Genomic DNA, 24,510 nt, shown 5'->3' on the forward strand with positions numbered 1-24,510 from the left:
CCTTTATCCATTCATCTTTCGATGGACACCGAGGCTCCTTCCACAGTTTGGCTATTGTGGACATTGCTGCTATAAACATTGGGATGCAGGTGTCCCGGTGTTTCATTGCATCTGAATCTTCGGGGTAAATCCCCAACAGTGCAATTGCTGGGTCGTAGGGCAGGTCTATTTTTAACTGTTTGAGGAACCTCCACACAGTTTTCCAGAGTGGCTGCCCCAGTTCACATTCCCACCAACAGTGTAAGAGGGTTCCCTTTTCTCCGCATCCTCTCCAACATTTGTTGTTTCCTGCCTTGCTAATTTTCCCCATTCTCACTGGTGTGAGGTGGTATCTCATTGTGGTTTTGATTTGTATTTCCCTGATGGCAAGTGATGCAGAGCATTTTCTCATGTGCTTGTTGGCCATGTCTATGTCTTCCTCTGTGAGATTTCTCTTCATGTCTTTTGCCCATTTCATGATTGCATTGTTTGTTTCTTTGGTGTTGAGTTTAAGAAGTTCTTTATAGATCTTGGAAACTAGCCCTTATCTGATTCGTCATTTGCAAATATCTTCTCCCATTCTGTAGGTTGTCTTTTAGTTTTGTTGACTGTATCCTTTGCTGTGCAAAAGCTTCTTATCTTGATGAAGTCCCAATAGTTCATTTTTGCTTTTGTTTCTTTTGCCTTCATGGATGTATCTTGCAAGAAGTTGCTGTGGCCGAGTTCAAAAAGGGTGTTGCCTGTGTTCTCCTCTAGGATTTTGATGGAATCTTGTCTCACATTTAGATCTTTCATCCATTTGGAGTTTATCTTTGTGTATGGTGCAAGAGAGTGGTCTAGTTTCATTCTTCTGCATGTGGATGTCCATTTTCCCAGCACCATTTATTGAAGAGACTGTCTTTCTTCCAATGGATAGTCTTTCCTCCTTTATCGAATATTAGTTGACCATAAAGTTGAGGGTCCACTTCTGGGTTCTCTATTCTGTTCCATTGATCTATGTGTCTGTTTTTGTGCCAGTACCACACTGTCTTGATGACCACAGCTTTGTAGTACAAACTGAAATCTGGCATTGTGATGCCCCCAGATATGGTTTTCTTTTTTAAAATTCCCCTGGCTATTCGGGGTCTTTTCTGATTCCACACAAATCTTAAAATAATTTGTTCTAACTCTCTGAAGAAAGTCCATGGTATTTTGATAGGGATTGCATTAAACGTGTAAATTGCCCTGGGTAACATTGACATTTTCGCAATATTAATTCTGCCAACTTGTAGTTATCAAAGTCCCTGTGGCTGCTGCTTTGAAACTAGAAGTCAGCCTTTCTGAGCAGGGAGACTAGGGAGAAGATGGTTGCAATAAATAATGTAGATGAGAAAAGATGAGGATAGAGGCAGGGGGATCGGTGAGAAGAAGGCAGATCAGTGTTCAAATTGTTTTTAGAACCCAACAGAACTTGTCAGATGGCCGGATGTGGAGTGGGAAAGAAAAAGTTCACACTGACTCCTACAGTTTTTGGCCAAAAGAAAGGGAAACCTGGGATTGCCCTGAACAGAGACAGGACAGAGACAGGAAGATTCCAGGAGGGTTGATTTGGAAAGATATCAGACTCTCTGAAGCTGAGTGTAGGATGTGTTTCTTTGAAATGTATGTTACTCATCCAAGTTATTAAGGAAGGGAAAATCCTGGGACCAAAACTGAAGAAGAAATTTAAAACATCATGCCCCAAGTCTCAGCATATGAAGTAATGAATGCAAATCATAGAGAGAGACTAATCTGGCTTTCTAAGTAACTTCAAGTGACAGGAAAAAATTTAGCAAGGATATGGAAGATTTCAACAACAAAGTTATGAGACTTAATCTAATATACAGAACCCTGTAGAATTACAGGTTGTGTAGAATAAAAGGATTTCCACTATCGTTTTGTTTTGCCCTAGTCACTTACTCAGCAAACATTTATTTATTGAGCACCTCATATGGACCAGTTAGGTTCTTCACAGAGGTAAGAAAGAAATTTAAGTCACAAACCCCACTGCTTAAGCCTACACAAGTGGGCAGGTAGCGAGATCAAAGAGAAGAATGGAGATATTGAAGTCATAGCAAGATTTGAGAAGGGAGGGTAAGAGAAGTTGGGGAAACTGGCTAATAGGAATTATCCAGCAAAGAAATAGGACCATGAGAAGAGAGTCAAAGAAGCATACTGTGTTCATGTAACTGAAGCTTCAGGAAAAAACACATCGTGGACACTGTGACAGTTTGAGCCTCAAACTAATTATAATAGCAATAGGTTACTACTTATTAAATAGGTAAGTATTCTTAGTAAAGAAAAATGCTTATGTCCATACTAATATAAATAAATGAGTAAATAGGAAGGGGGTAAGGAAAAGCTTTCTCTTATAGTAGAATACCAGTTAATAAGTGTAGAAGAAAGAAAGGAACTAGGAAATCACTATTTGACAACCACCAAAGTTTTAATTGTTGTAGGCAAAAATATCACTGAATGCTAAACCAGTGGGGGCAAATTCAATGAGATGTAGAGTATTTACAGTGTCTGCATGCAAGCTAATATTAATTACAAATGAAGATATAGTAACATTATAGGGGAGGAACCAGATAGGCATCCTCTTATGTGAGAGTCCAAAATTGGCATCATGAGTGATGAGCCCAAATAGAGCCCAGTAGGCGTCAGGTGTCTCCTGGTGCTTGGGCACACTGGGAGCAGAGCATCACTTCTGTCCTATTCCTGCCAGAAATGTACAATGACTCTAATCATCAGTCATCACAGGACAGATCCAAATGGAGGGACATTCCATACCTAAGTAGGATGTCAAGGTCATGAAATGAAAAGCTGAGAAACTGTTTCAGATTTTTATTTTTTTAAACATTTATTTTTTAAGATTTTATTTATTCATGAGAGACACAGAGAGAAAGAGAGACAGAGACACAGGCAGAGGGAGAAGCAGGGGACTCGATGTTCAGATTTTTAAAAACTAGGTTAAACACATACACATGAAATAAATGTGAGATCCTAGACCAGAAAACAAATGTTTTGCAACAAAGGACATTGTTGCAACAGTGGGTGAAACTTCAGTAGGGTCTTTAGGTTAGATTCATATGTAGAAGGGATGATAAAATAAATGTAACACTTTAACATTTGGAGTGTTTAGCTGTATTGAGGTAAGTGGGAATTCTTTGTACTATTTTTGCAACTTTTTTGTATGTCTGGATTATTTCAAATGTAAAAAAAAACTTAAATGAAGTAGAGAATATTAAATCAAAGAAGGCCATTTGCACCCATCACACTGACTTATTTTGCCATCTTCAAAGTTCATAGTTCATGTGAAATGGTGTAGGCACCTGGTGGCCTTCAGAGGGAAGTAACCTGATTAGATTTCTCTGTGTCCATATGTACAGATTTTACAAAGTGCATCACAGGCAACATGCCATTTGGAAACATCTTCATTTTTTAGATAACTTATAATGTCTGAAAATGTTCCACTGAAGTCAGTAGACCAGATTTCCTAACAATGTTCCTCTTTGCTGGGTACTCATGTTGCTTCCTGTGTGTCCTTGAGATGCAGTGGTGAAGGTCTTTGAGCACCATCAGAGCGAACCTCCTTTCTTTCCTGTAGGACATTCTCATGGCATTCTTGCTGGTCCCAGTGTATGCATTTTGCTGGTCTTTGCTCCTTTCTGCCCTGCTTCTTTCTGTGAGGGTTGTGCCCATTCACATTTCATGCACCATTGTATAGTCCATTTTCTTTGATTGCCAGTACATCTCAACAATGTAATATTCCAGACCACAGAGTGAAGGTGTTAATACAAACTGCATTATTGAAATAATTAAGCAGTATTTTTTTAAAGATTTATTTATTTACTTGAGAGGGAGAGACAGAGAGAGATACAGAGAGAGCACACAGTGGGAGAGGCAGAGGGAAGGGAGACAAGTAGACTCCTCACTGAGTGGGAAGCCTGACACAGGGCTGAATCCAAGAACCTTGAGATCATGACCTGAGCAAAAATCAAGAGTTCGACGCTTAACCAACTGTGCCACCAATCACCCCTAATTAAGCAATATTTTTTTAATTAGGTCAGAATAGTTACCAGTAAACCTTTTTTTTTTTTTTAAGATTCCAACCTATTTCAAAGAAAGCATAAAAGCAAGAGAGCATGAGTAGAGGGAGGGGCAGAGGGAGAGGGAGAAGCAGACTCCCCACCAAGCAGGAAGCCCCACGAGGGGGGCTCAATCCCAAGACCCCAGGATCATGACTAGAGCCAAAGGTAGACACTTAACTCACTGAGCCACCCACATGCCCCACCAGTAAACCTTTTTAAATGCTTTTCCTTGGGTTGTTTCTTGGGTTTCTGATGAGAAAAAAAAAAAAAAAAAGAAAGAAAAGAAAAATGATTGGTTTCATTTTCATAACATTTTTTACAATTATATAACTTCTTTACAAACCAGTATGCACTGCAGTAGTGTGTTTGTCTCACTCCATCACTAAAATGGGGGCAGTGTCTTATCTCAGTGCCCCCTCAGTATGTAGCACACTGCCGAGCCAGAAAGAGCTCAGTGCAGTTTTGTTGAAATGGCAATGAACTCTTTGAGAAAGGCTCACTTTGGAGTTCAAGAGGCAATACTCAGGTGTAAATCAGAGGAATACATTGAATGGTTAGTTGCCTTTATAATTTTCATTAACCTACTCCTTCAGCACACTTGTACTGAGCAGCTTTCACATACCCTGAACTGTGCTATATACCAGGGAGACAAAATAGGCAAATTCCCAGAATATAAATCCTCCAGAGGGCACATATACATGCTGGATGGACAGATGAATGGATGGCTGGGTAATGTTATTACAGATTATGTAGAAGTAGTCATTGGTGTGGTAATAAAATAAAGGGGAAGGCAGTTTAGACAAGAGTAAAGAAGGCTTCTCAGCAGTGGTAATGCAGATGCTTGGAATGAAAGGAAGAACATGGGATGCGCTGGGAAAGCTCTTCTAGCAAAGCCATTCACAGGTGCTGGAAAGGGTGTGGAAAGTACCCCCACATGTGTGGGAAACAGACCAGGACAGCCCTGGTGCCAGGTAAGCCTGGAGAGGTGGGCACAGCAGGTGGTGCAGAACACACAAAGATATTAAAAGCTGAGAAACAGTCTTGAGTTTTTTCCAGTGCAGTGGGAAGCTATTGGTGGGCTTTAAGCAGGGAATTCTGTAATATAATTTGTATCTTTTAAAGATCTGTCTAGGGATGGTAGAAAGGGAGGTGGGCGGGGGGTGGGGGTGACTGGGTGATGGGTACCGAGGGGGGCACTTGATGGGATGAGCACTGGGTGTTATTCTATATGTTGGCAAATTGAACACCAATAAAAAATAAATTAAAAAAAATAAAGATCTGTCTGGTGTTGGGAAGGAGGAATTGGAGGAAGATGCAGACTGTGGTTTGCTGATGTGGATAAAAGTGTTCAGACTGAGTGAAATGATCAATAGCATGCTAGCAAATGTCCAGCCATGTGCCAGGAAGGCTGTTTTTCAAAAAAGTGTGTAGACAGAAGTTGGATTGGAGAAGTCCTTCATGAACCTGTTTAGTAGGTTTACATAAGGACTCTTTTACAGTCCACAGATTTTTATTGCCCATCATTTTTATTAAAGTATAATATACCTACAGAAAAACACACATCAAAATATACAGCCTCATGAGTTATGGAAATGCAAATATCCCTTTGTAATCACCACTCAGACCAAAAAACAGCTCATTATCTGCATCCATTCTGCCCCCCTGTGTTTTTTCCCCATCACTCCCTTTTTTCTCAGCCCACTCTATCTACTATTGTGATTTCCAGTCTGTAGGTTATTTGTAAACTTCACATGATGAATGAAATAGTATATTGCATGTAGCGCCAGGTCATTCGTTCATATAATGCTACTCATATATACTCTTTGTCGATTTGTGTATATATGCCAATTTATCCATTCTATTATTGGTGTTCATTTGGGTTGCTTCTAGTTCTTAGTGCTGTGAGTAGTATGCTGCTATGAAGATACTTCCCATACACTTTAGTGTACATGTGGATACATTGTGGGTGAGGATGTACCAAGTACTGAAATTGCTGGTCATATAGGGTATATGTGTGATAAGTTTTGGCAGATACTTCCAAATAATCTTCCATAAGTGTTGAACCAGTTACAATCTCACAAGCCCTAGAGGAAGATCAAATTGCTTCACATCTTCACTAACACTTGGTATTTTTTGTTTTAGTAATTTTAGATATGGCAGGTATCTAATTGTGATTTTAATTTCATTTTTGTGGTAACAAATGATGAGACTGAGCAAATTTTCATTGATTCTTGGCTATTCAGGTGTCTGCTTATGAAATGTTCAGGTATTGGATTAACTATTTCTTATTAAATTCTTTCTTGATGCGGCAGGGCTCAGTGAACTTTTCTTTTTTGGTTTGCCTTTCACCCTATTAATGACATTTCCTAGTGAAAAGCTCTGCCAGGCCTGGGGGCACAAGGTGAAGTCTGTAGTATTCTCAGTTCAAACTTCTCTTCCCCTGCCTCAAATTTAGCAGGCAGGAGCCCCCAGTCTGGGGTTAGAGGGGCAGAAGGAGAAGGTTACCTTAAATGAAGGTTAGAGATGGAGGTGTAATTAACACAGTAGACAGAATACACTCCACTTAGAATGCAGACTGTGTTTGTAAGTCAGGGAGTATGCCAGATTCCCACCCAGGGGAAAGAACAACTCTTCTGAATTCCCTCAGCTAAAGTCCCTCCTTAAAATAGGAGGTCAGAAGGAGAGAAAAATAAGTTGCATTTTGATTACATTCCCCATGTCATGGACATTCAGTTTCCCCAAGTCTTTACCTGGGCAGCTAACTCGCTACTTAGTGCTACTTGTCAGACCTTTGTTGGGTGCTCCAGATGGGCCTCCAGGGCAGGACCCCACCATGTGACCTGCTTCATAGCTGTACTTCCTTACTACACTTTTGTGCTCAGAAGGTCTTTGCCCAGGAAATGGAGAGAGAAACACAATATACATCTGCCGAAGGAGGAAAGAAAAGTCCCCTTTGGAGCTACTGTCCTGGTCCATGGCTCCCCAGACACTCACAGTTTACGCACGGAGAAAGCTTCAAAGAATGCAGCTGATGCACCCCAATCTGAGATGGCACAAACAAAAGTGCGTTATTCCCACTTATCTCAAATATGTATTGTTCTCATATGTCCTTTGAACACCTGTGCAAACCGTGGAATCAATTCTCAGAATTAAACTTAGTGGAGTTTTGCAACTTTGCTAGGAAGAAAAAGACCTTGCTCTAGGAAGTGTTAGGGAGGTATAAGCTTTCCCATTCTTGAGTTTGTATTTCCCTATTTTTCAAGGCTTTGTAGGTATTACAGATATCATTGTGCAATTTAGATTTTATTCCCCCTGGAGAACCAGGTGACTTCAAAGTGATTTATAGCCAGTGAGGTTGGCAGAATTATGGAGATTAGTAAGGCAAGAGAGAGGGAGGAAAAAAGAAGGAAAACAATTTGAGCAGGGGATTTAGGATGAGGCAATGTACTGTAAAGAACAGGGAAGAAAGTGAGACGCTCAGACATAGTGGCATGTCATTTTAACCAGAGGCAATGTACTGCTTGTTGGATAGAGTCAGCTCCAGGAGACTGGCTGAAGCAGGGGGTGAGACAAACTATGACATCACCCTGGTCTATACCCTAAAGGAGTAACTGAGAGCCTATGACCCACTTCACATCCCCTTCAAGTCAAAGGCCCGCTGAAAAATCATCATTTTTCACCTATCACACCTTTGCATGATGTACTTGTCCCACTACTCTTTGGAAAATCAAGCTTTCATCACCTCATGAACTAGCCAGTTAACAGCATGAGCCTCATTTCATCACTGCTCATTCTCATTCTGTCTTGGTCACCTCAGCACTTCCACTCTGTGTGTGACCTCATCTAAACTACAAACAGAATAGGTAAAATGCTCAGTATCCCCAAACTCTGATTTGAACCTAGCATAATCCCCCACCACTGCTTCCCAAGCTGGGTGGTCTCACCCTGTGTACCAGGCAAGACTTTGTCCCACTGAGCTTCACTCTCTAAGAGGGGCACTGACTTTATTTGCACACTCTGGAAGTCTGGGGAGTTGGATCAATATTCTAAAGAACACCTTATCTTTCTCCCCACTTTTTCTGCACTGCCTGACACAGCACTGCTATAAAACACTAATTAGTATGCATCATGGAACCCATGACTTGGGCACTTGGGACCACGGGGACCCTGTTTATTCCATGCAGCACTCTTGAAAAGCAAATGCCATAACTGGGGGGAAAAAAGTTTCTGTGTCAACAAATTGGCTCAAGTTCAAATTTAAATGCTTTAAGCAGCTAGGGCTGGCTTTCTCTGCCCCTACTAGGTGTGTCCTGGTGCCAGTAGTGCTGAGAGGTTAGTGTGAGCCTTTTTCCCTGTCTCTGTGAAAGTCTCATGGCTCTCTGGTTAGCAGTTACTGAGGAAAACCCAGTGTACAGCCACTATGACCTTGATCCCCTGTTGGTGTCTCTGCAGTCTTTTCTGAGTCACATCTTCAAACCTCCCCTGTCTGCGGGGTCTGGGGTATTGCTGTTGAATCATTTTGTGTTCCATTTACATACTGGCCACAGGAGCAGAAATAAAAGCATTTCTTTATATAACCTCTTTGGGGCTTTTGCCCATGTTCTAATTGGATTGTTTGTATTTTAGAGTTGAATGATGAGTTTCTTTATATATTCTAGATAGTTGTTTGTCAGCATGTGGTTGGCAAACCTTTTCTCCCAGCCTGTCATTTCACCTTCTTAACAGGGTCCTTCACAGATCCAAGGGCTTTAATTTTGATAAAGTCCAATTTATTGATTTTTGCTTTTGATTTGTCACCAAGCCCTACATCCTGAAGATTTTCTCCAATATTTTTATTCTAATGATTTTGTAGGTGTGTGTTTTATGTATAAAACTATAATCCATATTTAGTTAATTTTTGTATAAAATATGAGGTTGAGGCTTTTGTTTTGTTTGGTTTTGTTTTGGGCTTTTTTTTACCAATTGATATGCAACCAGCAGGTGAAATCCATTTGCCTAAGACTGTCCTTCCTCCATTGAATAACTTTTCCAGCTTTATCAAAAATCAGTTGGCCAGTACTCACTTTGGTAGCACGGGTACAAAAATAGGAATGATACAGAGAAAATTACTATAGGCCATGAGCAAGAATGACATGTAAATTCATGAAATTCTCCATATTTTTTAAATGCCACTGAATTACAGACTTAAAAGCAATTATAGTGGCAAATTTTATGTCACATATATATTTCCACAATTTTTAAAACTAATGTAATATTACAACAATCATTTTCAGTGAGTAATTAATTGTATGGTGCATGAATTATATCTCAATAAAGCTGTTTAAAAATACAGCCAAAGCAAAAAAATTAAAAAAGAAAAATCAATAAAACACCTGTGTAGGTGTACCTGTGTAGGTTTATTTCTGGGTTTCCTATTCTGTATTGTTGATCTATCTAGCCTTATAATAGACTGTAGCTGTGTAATAAGTGTTATAGATAGTGTTTAATCCCATTTTATTTTTATTTTTCAAAATGCTTGGATCTTCTAGTTTCTTTGTTTATCCATATCAATTATATAATACAGTGTCTATATCTGCAAAAATATTGCTGGGGTTTTGATAGAAATTACATTAAAACCTATACATCATTTTACGGAGACATCTCTACAATGTTGAGTCTTCCAGTCCTTGAGCACAGTATGTCTCTCTGTTTATTTGGATCTTCTTTTACTTTTCTCATCAGTTTTTACAGTTTAAGCATATAAATCCTATACACATTTTGTTAGACTTATACCTAAGTATTTCATCTGTTTACTGAGTGATTGTAAATGGTATTGTATTTTTAATTTCCGTGTCCATGGGTTAATTTCTAGCATATAGGAATAACAGTTTATTTTTGTATATTGATTTTTTATCATGTGACCTTGCTGAACTCCTGTATGCTAGGAATCTTTTGTAGCCTCTTTGGGGAATTTTCTATGTAGACTGTGATGTCATCTGCAAATAGGAACAGTTTATTTCTTCCTTCCAATCTGTATGTCGTTTAGTTCCTTTTCTTGTCTTATTGCTCTGGCTAGGGCTTCCAGTACTATGCTGAATAAAGTGGTGAAGGCAAACATTTTGCCTTGACTCTAATCATAGTTAGAAGACATTTGGCCCCTTGCCATTAACTATGTTAGCTATAGTGTTCTTGCATAATTCTGTATTGAATTGAAGAAATTCCCCTTGATTCCTAATGTTCTGAAAGTTTTGGCCATGAATGATATTGTGTGATTTTTCTTTAGCCTGTTAATATGGTTGATTAGACTGATACATTTTTGAATATTGAACCCTTGCATCCCTAGAATAAATCTGACTTCGTTTTGTATGTATATAATTTCTTTTTTTATTTGTTTTTATTGACATTCTATTTACCAACATATAGTATAATACCCAGTGCTCATCCCATCAAACATATATACATTTTTTATACCATGACCAAATAGAGTTTATATTATTTATTATACTTATTTATATGTTATTTATGACATATAAGTAATATTTGTATTTATATTTATTAAGAATATTATTTACTTTTTATGTATTGTATTTCTTAGATTTTAGTATTAAGGTAATACTGGCCTCATTAATGTAATTGAAAAGTTACTTTTCTGTTTTTTGGAAAAGCTTGTATGGAATGGCATTCTTTTTAAACTTGTGGTTGTATTTTTCAAAATTCTTCAGAAACAGTGTGAGCCTGGGTATTTCTCTTTAGGAAAATTTGAAATTGTAAATTAAATTTCTTTAATAATTAGGGAGATATTCAAATGATCTATTTCATATTGAGTGAGTCATAGTAGTTTGTGCTTTTGAAGGGATTGGTCCATTTCATCTAAGTGACCCAAGTTTACATGTATACAGTTGTTTGTAATATTCCCTTATTATGCTTTTGGTGTCTGAGCATCTGTAGCAATATCCTGTTTTATTCTTGTTATAGGTAATTTGTGTCTTTGTCAATTTTGCTGCAGTTTTATCAATTTTATTGATGTTTTCAAAGAACTAGCTTTTTGTTTTATTAATTTTTATCTACTGTTTTGCTATTTTCAATTTTATTGATTTCTACTCTTTATTATCTTCTTCCATTTGCTGGCTATGTGTTTGCGTTGCTGGTATCATAAAGTGGGAGCTTAGATTATTGACTGGAGGCTTTTACTGTTTTCTAATGTAAACATTCAGTGCTATAAATTTACCTTTTGGCAGTACTTTAGCTATGTTTTACAAATTTTGTTATGTTGCATTTTTATTTTCTTTCAATTCAGAATGTTTTTTTTATTTCTCTTGAGACTTCCTCTTTAACTCATGGATTCTTTAGAAGTCCATTGTTCAGTTTCCAACTATTTGAAGGCTTTTTAATTTTTTTCTATTATTGACTTCCAATTTTGATTCCACTGTGGTTATAGAACACACAGTATGAGTTCAAGTCTGTTTTTTTTTAAATAATTTCTCCAGGTATTGCATTGTGTATATGTAACTTAGCGTAGTATACTGGTGTTGATATTTTACCAATTTAAATAAGGTATAGATACTTTACCTCCTTTTAAGTCCCTTTACCCTCTCCTATTAATAATTATTTTAAATATTTCCTCTATTTATACTTTGACAATCACATCAAAGTTATAATTTTTGCTTCAAACATTGAATATCATTTAGAAAAGAAGGATGTCCTAAGTTTGGGAGGTTTCTTTTCCATTTTAAGAAATTCCTTAGCCATTCATTTAGAATGAACCTACTAGTGACAAATTCTCTTAGATTTTATTCATCTGAGTATGTCCTAATTACTCCTTCATTCCTGCTGGATATAGAACTCTGGGTTGACAGTTCTCTTCTTTCAGCACTTGACAAATGTTATACCACTTCCTTCTAGTCTTTATGGTTTCTAAGAAACCCATTGTCATTTGAGTTGTTTCTTCACTATAAGTAAGATGTCATTTGTCTTCCTCTACTTTCAAGATTTTTTCCAGGAGTTTGATTATTTTGTGTTTGGTGTAGATTTTTTTTTTTATTTATGGTATTTCAGGTTTGTTCAGCTTCTTGAATATGTAGGTTTGTTTTTTGCCAAATTTGGGAAATTTTAAGACATTATTTCTCCCAAATACTTTTTCAACCCCAGATCCTTTCTCCTCTCCTTCTAAAACTTTGATGAAACAAATTTTATGTCTTTTGTTGTATATACAGGTGCCTGAGCCTTGGTTAATTTTTTTCTATTTTCTCTGTTCAGATTGGGTAATTTCTATTGTTCTATCTTTAAGTTCAATGATTCTTTCTCTGTCCTATTAATTTTGCTACTGAACCTATCCAATAAGTTTTTCATTTAGGTTATTTTATTTTCTCAGTCCTAAATTTCCATTGGTTCTTCTTTATATCTTCTGTTTCTTTACTGAGACATTCTACTTTCTCATTTGTTTCAAGCATACTTGTAATTGTTGGTTGAAGCATTTGTATGATATTTGCTTTAAAACTTCTGTCAGAGAATCCCACCATCTGTGTCACATAGATGTTGGCATCTATTGATTGTCTTTTCTCATTCAAGTTGAGATTTTCCTGGTTCTTTATGTAATGAGTAATTTTCAATTATGCCTTGCATATTATGTTATGAGATTCTGAATCCTATTTAAAGTTTCTGTTTTATGGAATGAGAGGAAATCAGAGAGGGAGACAAACCATGAGAGACTCTTAACTATGGGAAAGAAACTGAGGGTTGCTGGGGAGGATAGGGTAACTGGATGATGGGCATTAAGGAGGACACTTGAAATGATGAGCACTGGGTATCATATGCAACTGATGAATTAATTACTGAACTCTACATCTGAAATAAAGATATTCTATATGTTGGATATATGAATTTAAAATTAAATAAATAGACAAATCTAAAAGCTTTTTAAAATTAAAAAATAAAATAAAATTTGTTTTGGCAGTCCTCTTTGGACAACAGACTGGTAAAGGAAGGATTGTGCCACCCCATTATTTCCAGGTAGGAATGGAAGACAAATTTCCCCATTCCACCTCCATGGACACCCTAGGGAAGCAAAGAGGAACACCTTGTAACTGCTGGGCTGGGGTGGAAGTCCAGGCTTCCCACTAGGCTTCAGCTGTTACTCCCCTGGCTGTGAGGAGGAAATCCCTCACCCACTTAGTCCCTACAGACACTACTTAGGTGGAGAGGAGAAGAGTGCTTGTTACTTTTGGATGGGGATGGGATTCCAGCCTCCCCATGTAGCTACTGCTGACAATGTACAAAGAGAGAGTCTTCTTACCACTAAACAAGGATGAAAGTCCTGCCTCCCCTTTCAACTTTCTCTGATACCACCCATGTTGGGGAGATAGAGGTGTCTCATTTCAGTCCAACAAGGATGGAAGTCTAGGCTCCCCATTCAGGGGTAGGGTGGAATCACAGTTTTTTCCTTGGTATTTGGCTAGTGTAATGAGGGCATTGTCTAAAATTTTTCCATCCTGTTAGGCTGCCTCTTTTTCTGTCCTTTGGCCAGAGACAGCAGGCTGCTTTTGAGAGTGTCCATTGGCATAGCCAAGTCACTGGCTTGTCCAACACCCAGACCAAGATATATTAAGCATAAAGGAAACCCAGAGACCTCACCACTGTCTTGTTTTCCAGGTCCCAGGGCCCCTAGCCAGTCTGCCTTTTACTCTCCACCTTTCAGTATTTCTAGGCTTATTTGTTTATTGCTTTTCTCTGTTTCTTTATGATAATGTATAAAGCCCAGAGTTTTAAACTGTTCTTAGTGATCAGAATAGGTGAAAGTTTGTCTATCCCATCTTTTCCTGGAACTGGAATCTCACTTTTTAAATTATTTTATTTCATCCTTCCAGTGTGGCTGTGTTCAAGGACATCCACATCACTGTAATCAACACTCCGTTGTTCTGATGCTGAAGACTTCGCTTGCTAGCCAGTACTCTGCATCAAGCATGATGGTCAAGTGTCCTAATTTGAGCCCTGTTTCCCCATGTTGATTAGATCAAAGAAGTGAACAAAGGATTTTACGGGAATAACTACACATTCTTCATTTTTGTATTTCTATTATTTCGTGTTTACAAGGCCACAGCCAGGACAGGCCACTATTACCAAGACAGGGGTGGCTGGCTCTGCAGCCCAAGAAATAAACCCAGTGATTTTCTGTAGTGTTACCTCCCAGAACAGGTGAGTGTCTTGGGGCCCTAAATCACAAACTGGAAAGGGTCCTTCTTTCTTTCTTATTGCCCAGATGTTGGTCTTGTCTTCTGATTTTTTCCTCCAGTTTCCCCCTGCCTGAGGACTTGCTTTTACTTTGTCATACTGCCATGCATTGCTGGAGGCCAGTCCAAAGGCACCATAGACAATGGAGGGGGGACAGACCTGCCTTCTGATGTAGTGGGAATCTGGTTCTCTTAGAACTGGATCTCACTTTTCAGGCATGTATATTCCCATGACAGTGCAGCTTAATAAAATTCAAGGCTTGGCACCTCATTTGCAGGTACCAGTTTTTCATATGTACCTGGGACACATATTCAGTTGTGGATTTAGGTTTGTGATCATTCAGCTGGTTTGGTTGTAGCCTTACTAGAGGGGAAAAAAAAAAAGAAGCTTTTCTGTGATGAATTGCAAAAGGATTTAATTTTTTAAAAATATTTTATTTATTTATTAGAGATGGGGAGAGAGAGAGAGAGAAGCAGGCTCCAAGCAGGGAGCCTGCCGTGGGACTCCACCCAGGTCTCCAGGATCACACCCTGGGCTGAAGGCAGTGCTAAACTGCTAAGTGACTGGGGCTGCCCAGCAAAAAGATTTAAATGCCTTAATGCCTTTTTGTTGGTTTTAATGTCTGTGTTTTTCTGATCACAAAAATGATGTATGACTATATAAGGGAAAATTCAGAAAACACATAAAAAAGCAAAGATGATATATCAATAATCCTGTCACTCAAAAGCTTATGACTGATAACATTTTATTCCTTGCCTTTATTATAAATAAATGTGTATTTATGTATCAGTCCATACTCTCTTTTAGCCTCTATCTCCCTTTTCCCCCCTCTCTCCCTTTCTATCTCTTCTCCTCTGTGTGTCTCTCTTCTCCTCTCTAGCCTCCCTCTTTCTCCCTGTCTCTCATTTCCCTTCACTCTCTCTCTCTTCTGAATGTCTTTCTGCAAAACCCCCTTATACTGCTGCATTAGACTTAGATTCAGACAGACCTTCTTCCATAATCACAAAAGAGGATCAAAGTATAATTTAACATCCCACTGCTGCTTTTACTTCCTTCATCTTCTTTTTTTTTTTTTAAAGATTTTATTTATTTATTCATGATAGTCACACAGAGAGAGACAGAGAGGCAGAGACACAGGCAGAGTGAGAAGCAGGCTCCATGCAGGGAGCCCGACGTGGGATTCGATCCCGGGTCTCCAGGATCGCGCCCCGGGCCAAAGGCAGGTGCCAAACCGCTGTGCCACCCAGGGATCCCTACTTCTTCATCTTCTTGACAACACTCTTTACCTAGTTCTTTGGCCCAGAAAGAGCACAGGATGCCTGTATCTCCCAGTGCCCCTCCCCTAACTTTCTCTCTGCCAGAGTCACTAGAAGTAATGGGCTTTCTACTCCCACTTCTTGAAGTCTTGAGGCTTTCCTGCCCCTGGCAGATACGAAGTTCTTTAATACCTGAAAAAGGCCTTAGAAAGCTCTACTATTGGAATTCAGACACTTACTTGATTGGTTTCTCTGTCTCCAGTAAGCCTGGATTTCAAGACTATATTCTTACTAAGGGGTTAAGAAAATCCAGCATACTGAGACTCAGAGCTGGTGGGTGACTTCTTTGATTCTGAGTGTAAGTCAGCCTTAAAGGAGAAAGCTGCAAAGGAAACATGATTTAAGGAAGAAAGGTGTAAACCTTCAAAATAACATGCTCATTACAGTATCCTGTGGCTATAGCAAAATTGATCCCAGCACTCCCCTAATGGATAATGTTCAGACTTTTGCCATCACAAAAAATGCTGGTGGCAGAGCCTATTGTATATAGTTTTTTTCTGTACTGGAACTCTTCATTTCTGTAGGATACAATCTTAAAAGTATGATTCAAAGGACATGTGCATTTTGATGCTTTAGTATATGCTGGCACTATCTTTTTCAATTTACACTTCCACCAGTAATGTGTGAAGTGCACATCTTCATCACCACTGGGTGTTAGAGATTCTTTTTAAGTTTTACAAATTTCACCAGGAAAAAAAAAAGTACTTTGCTTTGCTTTGCATTTCCTTCATTTCTTGTGATATGCAGTAGGTGTTGCATCCCCTCTTTAACAACTATTCTCCATCCCTCTTTTACAAGAATGGCTTTGGCCAACTGTCCTCTGACTATTATTCTCTATCACCTGTGTAAGGTTTTTATACATTAGGAAGTCTAATTTTTTTCAACTAATAATTTTTCCCAATCTCTACTGTGTATATATTTCATTTCTATTTTGCTGTAGGAATGCCTACCAAAACAAGTATGAGAAGTATGAATTCTTAATAAAAAGACTTAAAAATATACATAATAAGAAATATACCATGCTCATGGATAGGGAAGCTAAATTTGAAGACCTCAATCCTTTTGAAATTAATATACAAATATAATATACAGCTTTGATCAGTACTAGATTTTTGTTTTTACTGAGCCCAAATTCACAAATATCAGCAAGAAATGTTTGAAGAATAGCAAGAGGGACTTAGGTCATATACTAATAGTATCACATATCTAAACCAGACAAAAGGGTATAGCATTGGCACCACAATGAAAAAAAATAAAATAAAAATAAAAATCACTGAAGGAGAGTAGCAATTGTACAAGCATATTATTTTTTTAATAATAAATTTATTTTTTATTGGTGTTCAATTTGCCAACATACAGAATAACACCCAGTGCTCATCCCATCAAGTGCCCACCTCACTGCCCACCACCCAGTCACCCCCACGCCCCCACCCTCCTCCCCTTCCACCATCTCTAGTTCGTTTCCCAGAGTTAGGAGTCTTCCATGTTCTGTCTCCCTTTCTGATATTTCCCACTCATTTTTTTCTCCTTTCCCCTTATTCCCTTTCACTATTATTTATATTCCCCAAATGAATGAGACCATATAATGTTTGTCCTTCTCTGATTGACTTATTTCACTCAGCATAATACTCTCCAATATGACCCCATCCTCGTCGAAGCAAATGGTGGGTATTTGTTGTTTCTAATGGCTGAGTAATATTCCATTGTATACATAAACCACATCTTCTTTATCCATTCATCTTTTGATGGACACCGAGGCTCCTTCCACAGTTTGGCTATTGTGGACATTGCTGTTATAAACATCGGGGTGCAGGTTGTACAAGCATATTAGATGTATATATAACTCAGCAGGAAAAGATGTCATATTTAATAAATATTGTCTTAATCAATGATATTAAAAGAAAATAGAATTGGATGCCAACAATATGCCATGTAGATGAGTAAATTCCAGATGGATTTTAAATCTAAATGTAGGGTTAAAAGTCCAATTATACAAATACTAGAGAAAGTTTAGAAGACTGCCCAAGGAGTCCTTCTTAAGTCATGCAGGAATCCCAAAATGATAAAGAAATCAATTGGCAGATTTGGCTGTATAATAATATGTTAACGTATTTTCTTTTGGTTTTTATATATGCATTTTTTACATTTTTAAGATCATACCATATATGTGGTTTTCTCTTGATTTTTTTTACTCATTAAGTATTTCCCCATGGCATTTAAAATTTCAGAAATGTAATTCAGTGTCTCTATATGTTCTAGTTTATGAATATGCTGTCATTTATTTAGAACTTATAATTTTTAAACAAAAGTCACAATTCTTTAAAATAATATTTCAGAAGTAGAAGGCACATTCCATACTGTCGGATAAAATTTTAACATGGGAGATGCATGGCTTGCTGTGGTACTAAATCAGGATGAGGCAGTTGGGTGCCATATGGAAAACCAGACCTCATGCTCTCACATGGAATCCAGTGGGAAAACAGTATTTAATAAATTTTTATCATCATTTAGTATAAATCAGGAAGAAAATTAGTAGGTCATTTTACCACACCATAAATATAGGTAAATAGAAGATGAAGTAGACTAACCCAAGAACTAGGCTGTGTGGTATAGGTACAGATGTGTGGCAAAATTAGTGTGTAAAATCAACAATATATCCAGGAGATTTTCCTCTGATAGTAACCCCAAGAATTTTCATAAATACTTTTTTCAGTTTTTTTGAGATATAATTGATATATAACATATTAGTTTCAAGTGTACAACATGATGACTTAATATTTACAGAGAGAAAGAAATCATTACCACAAAGTTACCATCTATCATCTTACATAGTTACACGTTATTTTCTTGTGATGAGAACTTCTAAGATCTACATTTTTATAGCAGTTTTCAAATATACAATACAGTGTATATAAACTGTAGTCATCATGCTGTACATTAGGCTCCCCAGAACTTTTTAATAACTGGAAGTTTATACCCTTTTAGCCCCTTCCCCATTTTTCCCACCTCCCACCCCCCACTTCTGGCATACATTAATCTGCTTGCTCTCTCTTTAATCAGTTCAATTTTTTTTTTTAGATTTCATATAAAAACTTTTTAGGAGTTTTAAGAAAAGGGAAATTTAATTCTGCAAATTATAGTAATATCCATATTACATACCATTCTGGGACAGGTGACTAGAGAAAGGAGGGCATCTGGTAAACAGTAGTAGCTAAAAGTGCTGTTGGCAGCCTAGGGTAGGCTGTACCACACTTTCTTCCTGGATAGTTTTTGTAGGGGAGTCCTAGAGACATCATACATCAGAATTTTTGTGGTGCATTTGATAAAGAGGAAGCATAATGTAATACAAACACAATATAACCATATTTGGATCAGAATATTTGAGTTCAAATATCTAAACTGTCACTTAATCTGTTGTTAATCTTGGAGAAAACACTTCACCTCTGAGTCTTTTTTTTCGCTTATAAAATGGAAGATGTTGGATTTTAGATTATTTCTAAGGCCCGTTCAAGCTGTAACACTGCGCTTGCAAATTCATTGTGACAGTCCTATAATAACAATGGACAAATGTAGCCTGGATGTCAGTTTAATGATAGGTCAAATACTGTAAACAAAGAAAACATTATCTGTCATCATTTAGTTAAGCCTAGAAATGGGTCTTCGGTAGTTTGCTACAAGACTATGCCTTCCTTCCTGTCCAGCCATTTTAAAAAGTGCTACAGGTCAGGAGTTGGCAAGCATACACAGGGAATCAGGTAACTGAGAGCCAAAAAGAGGAGTTGTGGTGTGCCAAATACAACAGAATGAGATTTAGTACTGATGAAATGGCATGGTGAGTTAGATTGAAAGGTAAAAATAAAAAAAGCAAACAAAAGAACCTAGCTGTTTAACTGGAAACAAAAGCTTAACTAGTAACTTCATATGAGTTTCTGAGGGTGCAGAAATTCGAATGGGTCTCAATTAATCAACGCACTGAGTTTCTCTACCCTGTGGGCCAAATCATGTCTGAAGGGTTGTTCTCATTTGTGGGTCACAGCAAAGAAGTCTAAGAAGAAAGTAATTTCCTTCTAGAAATCAGACTCTAGAGCTCTGATAGAAATGGAAAGAATAACCACTGAGGGTGAATTATCCATCACAAAAATCAATTGTATATTTGTGTGGCTGTACTTCTGGGTTCTGGCTTCTTTTCCATTGATCTGCATGTTTAGCCTTCTACTAATGCCACAGTATGTTTACTGTAGCTGTGTGGTAAACCTTTATATTGGGTAGATTTAACTCTCCTTGATTCTTTTTTCTTCAAAATCATTTTAATTATTCTTATTCCACTGCCACTGCCTTTCCATGTAAGTGTATTACATTAATCTTGTCTATATCTACAAAAATTCTTGCTGGATTTTGACAGGAATTTCATTAAATCTGTATATCAATATGAAGAATTTTAGCACCATTAGTATTTTGAATCTTCCAATGCATGGACACATTATATTTCTTCATTTATTTAAATCTTTGATTTCTTTCATCAGTGTTTCATAGTGTTCAGAATATGAATCCTATACAGGTTTACTAAGATTTACAACTAAGTATTCATTTCCTTAATGAAAGATTATAAGTGATACTGTATTTTTAATTTCAGTATCTACATTTTTATTGCTAACATAGAGTTAAACCTATGCATAGGTTTTTGTATGTTGGTCTTGTGTCATATGACCTTGCTGTGCTCAATAATTAGTACTAGGAGTTTTTGTAGGTTCCTTGGGATTTTCTACATAGAACGTCATGTCCTATGGAAATGGCAACATTTTTGTTTTTTTCCTTCCAATCTGTATGTCATTTATGTCCTTCCCTTCCCTTATTGCATTGGCTGGAACATCACATCAAGATTAAATAAGGGTGATGAAAGCAGACATCATTGCCCTGTTCCCAATCTTAGGAGGGAAGCATTGTGACTTTCACCATTAAGCATAACATTAAACAGTAGATTTTTGTAGATGCTCTTTAAGCTGAACTTGTGTTCATGAAGGGGGATTAAATTTTGTCAAGTCTTTTTTATATATCAATGGATACATTAGTCTGTTAATATGGTGCATTATACTGATTGATTTTCAAATATTGAACCAGTCTTGCATCCCTAAAATCAACTTTGCTTAGTCGTGGTATATATTTATTTTTATATATGCCAAATTCTATTGGCTAATATTTATTAAGGATTCTGCATCTCTATTCCTGAGGGATATTGCAGAATGTGCACTTCTCCCAAGATCCTCACATAAGAAAAGGAGGACAAGAAAGCTCTCTGGGGTCTTTTATATAATGGCTCTCACTAATCCCATTCATGAGAGCTCCACCCTTATGACCTAAACACCACCCAAAAGCCCCTCATCCTAACACTATCACGTTGGGGGTTAGAGTTTTAACATGATTTTTGGAGGGGGAACATAAACTTTAAGCTTGTCTTGTTAACCTTGACCACTTGATTAATGTTTCTGTCAAGCTTCTCTACTGTAAAGTTACGATTTATAATTAATAAATATTTTGTGGGAGATACTTTGACACTATGATGTAGATACTCTCTTTTTCATCATTTTTCTTTTTCATCATGCATTTTGAATCAGAGGAGAGTCTTAAAGCCATCCTGTTACACCACTGCATGAAGTCAGATGACCTAGTGATGGTGGCATCAAGAGAACAGACAGGGAAACAGAAGGCCATTCTCTACCAACATCAGAATTTCGTGATTGCTAGGGTCAGGGAGAAGAGAGGAGAGGTGAGAGACATGGAGAAAAAGAGAAAAAGACTGACTCAAAGAACGACACATAAAGGATCCATTGAAATGGAGAGGGAGAAGTTGAGGGAGAATCTAATTTTTAAGTCTTGATCAACATGGTGAACCAGAAGCTTTTACAAAGAAGCTAAGTTATAATGACTTTGAGGTACTCCTGAGATGTTCGAGTGAATATGCCATCAGGGAGTTGTGGATCAAAAGGGTAGAAAAGACAGCAAAACTAGGGAGAGAGACTTGGGGGCCATCTGAACACAAGTGCTTATGAACATTTAATGAGTATGATCAGTAATCTGAAGGAAAGAGCTGAGCCTAGGATAGATCTAGGAGAATAGTTTGTTGGAAAAAAGAATTAGTGAAAACTAAAGTGGTGGGGAGAGGAGGAATAATCAGATCATGAAGGATGATGGTATCAAGTATGAAGAATAGTTTAAGAGAGTAGCTGTGACCAGCTGTGTTAATTAAGAGCTGAAAAGGCTATGACATAGTCACTTTTGAGATAGGATTTCAATCAGGTAGTAAGGAGGGATCCAGATTTGGGTAGAGGATAGGGGAGTGCACAGGATGGAGTAAGTGATAAAGAGACCAATGAACAATTCTTGTGAGGAATTCAGCAGGGAATTGTGTGTGATAATGGTGCAGATGGGAAGATAGCCATAATGTCACCTGCACTAATAGTAGCAGCCAGACAGGGTTCTATGGCAGACAGACAGATCCACAGAGCTCCAAATGACAGTGCTTATCAACCAATATTTTATTGCTGAGAAAGGATATTATATTGCAACAAACACAAAAGGACCTATGTTATAACCAAAGACTGCCTTTCAGCAAGTGGTTTGGACAGGCCAAAGTCTACACAAGCTCCCTGCAGTTGTCCTGCTCCTGTAGGGGTGTACCAGATGTACTTTCTCTGAATCACCAACTTATGCAAGAATGTCTCCAAACTAGACAGCCCAAAAGCAGTCTTAGCTGGGGTTTCTTATACCCTACTGGTCATGTAAGTACTTTATTGTTAAAAGACCAGCCCTAGTGTCAGAGCCGCCTCCCCTTCTGTACCCCACACACCCCACCCCCACATTGAATGAGGTACAAACTATAAGTCTCATTATTATCAATAAATAATACTGACAAACTAGCGCAGCCTACCCTGAAACTCACTTGGTCTCCATGAGTAAAAGACAACAATATTAGTCACCACATTTTATACTTTGACCAGGTGCATCTCTTACTTCAGCAAAGCAGCTCAGGCTAATTCCAGGCCTCTTAGAATTAACCCTCATAGCACACCCTTATATTAATATTATTTCATTAAACTCTTAAAACCAGCCTGTTTAATAGGTACTGTTACTCTTAGAGACTGTGATGCTCAAAAGGGTAAGTTGCCAAGGTAACAAATATAGGAAGGAGGAGAAGGGAGTTGAATGTATGGGACAGGAGATCAAGCAAAAAATGCTTTTTCAAGAAGACCCCTTGGTATGTTTATGTTTGAAACCACCTGAAAGAAAAGAATAGAGAGAAGGAGCTTGCAGGAATGGGGAAGTGAAGGAATAATTGCAGAAAGTGGATCTTTTGGGAAATAAGAAAGAATGAGCTCCTGAGACTGCATGCAAAGAAAGAAAGAAGGGGGTTTTGGGGGGAGGTCATTCCTAGGCTCTTTCTAGTCTCTAGCTCAGTGGTTCTCCACTTGGAGAGCTTGTGAAAATCCGGATTGCTGGGCAGCACGCCTGAGATTTTTGATTCAGCAAGTCTGGGTGGAGCCAGAGAACTTGAATTTCTAACAGGTGTTTGGGTAGTGCTGATGCTACAGTCCAGACACTCCACTTGGGGAACCACCGCTCAGTGCAGGATGGGTTGGGTCATCTGAAAGCAGAGGAGGTGGGGTTGATGGGATGGGGGCCTGAAGGAGGGGCTTCTCTGGGATGTTTGCCATGGAGAGCCTAGTCACCCCACCCGTTTGCCTGTCTCTTAACAGAAGCATCAACAAGTCACAATACTAGGGAAACAATGTCAATTAAAGGTACCAAAAGTTGATAAATGCCAGGGTATTAGAGTAAAATGTGTTTCAGCTACTTAGCTCTGTTGTGAAAATTTCCCAATTTAAAAAAACAAAAACAAAAACAAAAAAGAATAATAGACCATTTCCATTATTGATAAGAAAAAAAAATCATCTTGAATTAGAGATGTAATTGTCACAGCATAATTTCAACCATTTTGAAATAGAAAATATCCCCAGTAGAGGAGGGAGAGCTTAGGAAAGAATGCTTGGCTTACTGTCGTGGGAAAAACAGGTGAAGCTTGCTTCTTGAAGAGCAGTAACAGGACTCTGGGAATGGTTATCAGGGAAGGACCTTTCAAGTGGGCAAATACCTTTGGAGCTCCAGAAAACATGGGTAGTAAGGTGAAGTGGCCTTCATAAAGTGAAGAAAAAGCATCATTAGCATCTCTGTGCATTTCAAGAAGTGGCACAATGTTAAAACAGAGGTTTTGATTTTGCTATTCAGATTCTAGGTGGCTTACTGTGGTATGACCTTGTGCAGGTTGCTTGACTCCTCTGGGCATAGGAGAGGCATTTAAAGAGGGCATGCTTGCCCCTGGAGTGTAGATTTGTGGTGAAATGTAAGGATGAAGCATATGGAATGTGGCTAGCACATTGGCGACACTCAAAAAAGTTCTTTTCTGCTTCAAGGTCAAACAGAAAACTTCACTTTCAAGCAGCTGTAGTTCTGATTCTTCTCAAGACCTTGTCTGCGGTTACATCCAGAACCCTAAAACCAGCAGCCTTGGGCCTTTGTGGCCACATGGAGGCACATTCTGGTCCTGCAGGACCCTCCCTGCAATGGCTGACTTCACTGGGGAGGTACCAAGCCCCAGAACAGCCTTGAGATTGCGTTACATTGAGTCAGGTCTCCTTTCAGACTGCTGCGTTGTCAGCCATCCTATCCCCAAATCACAGTCACAGCCTACCTGACCCCTCACCTAAGCAACTCACATCCACCCACCTAAGTGTTGTGCTCTGTCTTGGGTAGAGGACAATGCTATAATGTTGTTCCTGCCCACTGTGGGCCACTGTCCTGCTTTGAGTGGACTTTCTCAGCCCCAGAAGAGGAGAAAGCAACCCTGC

The 24,510-nt window shown here is 38.3% G+C and overlaps 1 protein-coding gene and 1 non-coding gene across 5 annotated transcripts in view; both read left to right on the forward strand.

The window, feature by feature from the left end:
- Positions 1-24,510, forward strand: part of OTUD7A (OTU deubiquitinase 7A) — a 392,748-nt gene that overhangs the window by 150,959 nt on the left and 217,279 nt on the right. The window contains exon 1 of one of the 4 annotated variants that reach the window (XM_072795854.1): positions 14,037-14,258. The exons of the other annotated variants lie outside the window; for them this stretch is intronic. The gene's annotated coding sequence lies outside the window, so the exon portion shown is untranslated. Of the gene's footprint in view, positions 1-14,036; positions 14,259-24,510 lie in introns of those variants that run through there. 4 annotated transcript variants of the gene reach the window in all.
- LOC140623724 (U6 spliceosomal RNA) lies at positions 9,144-9,250 on the forward strand. Its single transcript, XR_012023280.1, has one exon. It is a non-coding gene; the product is annotated as a U6 spliceosomal RNA (small nuclear RNA).

This window comes from Canis lupus, chromosome 2 (assembly GCF_048164855.1).
Source record: "Canis lupus baileyi chromosome 2, mCanLup2.hap1, whole genome shotgun sequence".
Lineage (NCBI taxonomy): Eukaryota > Metazoa > Chordata > Mammalia > Carnivora > Canidae > Canis > Canis lupus.